A 4,626-nucleotide genomic window follows, 5' to 3' on the forward strand; every position below is an offset into this window, starting at 1 on the left:
CAATTGTACTTATTGTGACAATTCAATGGTATACATGCAGATTCATAACATTTTAAATAACACTTCTGTTGAGGAACAGTAATTTCTCATGCAAATATTTGTCAATTATACATGTTATGGGAACATAAATGTTTTTCAATGTTTTTCATGATCCAGTCATCCAAAAGTTATATTCACCTTTAAAATTAGAAAGTCTAACCTCTGCCTGCGTAGGATCAATACAGTTACCTTTTCTGTGAAGGATTCACATTTGGGTTGGCTGTTGTCACTGTCTCTTTCTGTCAATGGGGTAAGGCGACTAGAGTCAAGGTCAGTGTCAGTTGTAGTCTTCACAACCTCCTGAAAAAAGAAAAAGTGTAAAACTTGTAACATTAACTACAATAATATGTATGATCTTTTAACAAAAACAATATACGGTATAGTAACAATTTACTAAATTGGCAGTCACTTGAGAAAATTCACCTTTTTGAGGTAAGGTATGACTTCTGTGTCATGATCTGGCAGTTGATCTACTCCTTCATTTATGTCATCATTCTAGGTATTAAAATAAGAACATATTTATCCAAAAAAACATCCATGACAGACAGACACACAGACAACGCTGGGTCTTCTGTCACAGCACTCAGCACATCAGTTTCACTCTTGGTGTAACAACAATCAAATGAAAAACAGTGTCAATAGCAGAGCTTCTCCATCTCACCTCTTCCTACATGCTGAACAGGGAGAAGCACACATGCAGAAACCATCAGGTCACCTTATGTGTCTCACAAAGACAAAGTGGTTCAAACCAAAATTCTCAAATTGGGAGTCACCACAAGAGTTGTCAAATAGGGCTACCCACTGTGTACTAACCCTCCCACTGCAAAACATGGATGCTGGTGTCCCAACACAGAAGAAAAGCACGTAATTCTACAAAATCATTGCATTCCAGGAGATAACCATATGAAGTAGAGCGATCCAATGACAAGACTGTGCAAAGCTGTCATCAAAACGAAAAAGGACTAATAATCTGGAATGTAGGGAGTAATTGCATAGAAAAAAACATTAAACCATGTAATTGTGTGTGCAAAACTTTTACCTGCTGGTGTATATATACAAGCCTTGGTTTGACAGAACCTTACTGACCATGGAGGAAACGTTGTCTTCAATGGAGGATTTCTCGGTCGTCACATCTGCCACTTGGCTTTCATTATATTCAGATGTCCTCTACATACAAAGTGTTCAGAAATACAATGAGAAATCATCATAATCAATATGAATATGTTATGAAAGATATCCAACAATTCTGATATAAGACATAGTTGAATAGTACCAAAGTATAAGAATCTGCAGCCAGTTACATCATGTCTATTTTACATCATTAAAAATATCAATAAATAATTACCTTCTGTAGACGTCTGGTAGCCGTGTAAATGTTTTTGCGATTTGCACTTGTATTGGGCAATTGCGAATCTTGGTATACTTTTCCAAAAATGCCATCTGGATTGCGAATACTGCATTCTTTAAAATATTCCCCAGATTCAGAAACCCTGTGTATGGATGTCATTATTACGGTGGCCGACAAGGGCATACGCGCCGCAAACAAAAAAAAACGCAATACAAACGATCAAAACGCTGCAAACACAGGAATGATGCAAACCCAAAAACACATAAAACAAATGCAACAGAGAAATGCTGCAACAGAGAAATGCTGCAACAAAAAAAGATGCATTCACAAAAACGCTGCAAAAGCAAAAACACACAAACCGACAAAACAAATGCAAAAGGGAAATGCTGCATACAAACCCCGAAACAACTGCAAGAGAGAGATGCTGCAAATTCACGGAAGGTCGCCAGGCCACTAGGGGGAGCTGACCATACGGAAGGGACCGATCAGAACGGCGTCCCGAGCAACGGTCTGCTAGACAGACGCACGCTAATATTTGCTACGTAAATTTGCTGCTGTTGGATAATACTGTAAGAGACTAGGGCCGAGTGTTTAAAAAAGACGTAAGGGAAAACAACTTTTTATTCTCCTCTCCAACTGTTTGCAAACTTTCTTATCCAGCTGTCTTCTTTGCAACTTCCTCCTGTGTATTTCCTGTCGGTATAAAAGATCAGTCCCTTCCATGTGGTCAGCTCCCCCTAGTGGCCTGGCGACCTTCCGTGAATTTGCAGCGTCTCTCTCTTGCAGTTGTTTCGGAGTTTGTATGCAGCATTTCCCTTTCGCATTTGTTTTGTCGGTTTGTGTGTTTTTGCTTTTGCAGCGTTTCTGTGAATGCATCATGTTTTTTTTTTGTTGCAGCATTTCTCTGTTGCATTTGTTTTATGTGTTTTTGGGTTTGCATCATTCCTGTGTTTGCAGCGTTTTGATCGTTTGTATTGCGTTTTGGCCGTTTGTATTGCGTTTTTTGTTTGCGGCACGTATGCCCTTGTCGGCCACCGTACATTATATCCTCCAGGCTTTTGATTGTTCTTCGTCCCTTAAAATGCAAATAGAAGATGTAGGTATGTGACAGTAAATGTTAGATGATGTACTGTAACTTTGATTTATCATAGCTTTTTAGGTCAAAAAAGAGATGCATTTACACGAGCACACTTCCAAAGGCTCCTGTCATATTGTAGTCATTGTTATAGCATGCACATGATGTCGGATCAGACTGTCATTTAGAAACATCAGATTATCACATAGGTGTCAATGAGACACGGCAGGCTGAATAAATATCCTGTGATATGCATATGAAAGGCTTGCAGAGACAGTCAGCTGGAGGATGTAGATGTGTTAAACTGCACAGCCATTTGGCTCTCCTGTGGTTATTCTAGGAGGGTAAGAAAATCCTGGGAATGCATGTGTAAATCTCTGTCTCTGTAGTTTTCCCTCTCAGAAATGTGACTTTGTGAGTTTCAGTGCACAGATAAAGATATGCTGACTTCCTGATCCTGAATCTGATCGTGGTGACTTTTCTTCATCAACAGCATGACAAAAGGAGTCAGAGCTGTAAATGATGTTGACTCAATAGAAAATAAGACAGCACAACTGAATAGTGGAAAACCTGTGTCCTTATATTGTCCTGTGTTTAGTGCTAGACATACCTTTCCGAAGGTGGAAAAAGAGCAGAATCTGAAATGAAAATGCTTAGACAAAAATGTTCAATAAACCATCGTCAAAGTGAAAGATTACAGAACATTTTTATTTTTCCACAGCATATTATGTTGTCCACATAAATGATCAAACTTAAATAATCATTGAATGTGCACTACAAACTGCTGGATAAAATATTGAAACATTGTCAAAATCCAGATATCCACACCCTCAAGTAAAATTCAATAAAAGTCTGCAAAGATATGCTGTGCTCTCTGTTCCTAAGTGCAACCTCTCAACATGTAACTAGAATTTCTCTGGCTGTCTTTCATGCATACACAGCAATGTAACAGAAATAAGAAAAGTTCAAAACACAGCCTGGAATACACATTATCAGAATTCAGAACTGGGCTAACTTCGAACTATTGATCGAGTAAAACCAAAAATGTCACTTTTTTTATGAGTTTAATTCAAAAATAATAAATATTTCAACTGGATTGAATGCTTACCTTGCTTTGTTCGTACTCATTGTTGAAGAAATTTCACTCTCTTGCTGTAATGGTGTGATTTTATTCGTATTTCCGGTAATACGGTGGATTTACCTACACAGAGTATGGGTCTATAAGGGTAAGCCTTGGGACTTTTCGTGTGCACTGGTCAACATTACCTGTAGTTTTTATAGCCATCAGAGTCTGGGTGTGGGGTTAGTTCGAGCAGCCAATGTTTGTCTGAGAAAGATTCAAACTCGAGAAACTGCCACTCCCTCCAGTTCACCACATTGAGCAGGTGAACTTCACGAAAGACAATTTCAATATTACAAAAGGAAATTCCTACAATTGAGAAATATAAACCAAAAATATATATATAATTTTTGAAACTCTCACAACAATTAAGTCCATTCTGAAAGCTTACCTGTTGTAAGGTGCATTTAATTAAATTCTTTTAACAGTTACTTTAAGTCTTATTTTATGACAAACTCTGCACTGAAACTTTTGTTTCAATTTTAAAGTGTTCTTGTTTTGAGCACTTTTAAATATTTTAAAAATGTATTTCTTTTTTCAATGTGTTGTCATCCACTTTTGTAATGTCTTTGTGAAGCACTATGCAGCACCTTGTTGTTAAAATGTTCTATATAATGCCTAATTTCACATTAAAGACAATCTGAGAGACTCACATTAACCAAAACCAGAAGCAATATAATAGACAGACAGGCTTTCATGTACAAGAACATTGCTCAGACGCCGTTGTGCACAAACAACAATAAATGTACCAAATGAAGGAAGAATTTGAATAACTCTGTAAAAATAATAAAACAGTTGAGTATGAACTTCACAACAATTTCAGTGGCACCATCCAGGGTCAATATGAAAATGGATTTCAAGTTGAGGCTGATGTGCGACAACAGACAAATGAACCACAAGCATTGGCCAGGGATCAACAATCTGCTTATACAACAGATAAAAAATTGGTTTGTGTACTCACAACCCTGGTGAGGAATAAGCGGTTAAGAAGATGGATGGATGGTTTGTGTACTTTTGTTACACCTTTGTACTTGTTTGTGTACC

Source organism: Acanthochromis polyacanthus, chromosome 3, assembly GCF_021347895.1.
Source record: "Acanthochromis polyacanthus isolate Apoly-LR-REF ecotype Palm Island chromosome 3, KAUST_Apoly_ChrSc, whole genome shotgun sequence".
Lineage (NCBI taxonomy): Eukaryota > Metazoa > Chordata > Actinopteri > Pomacentridae > Acanthochromis > Acanthochromis polyacanthus.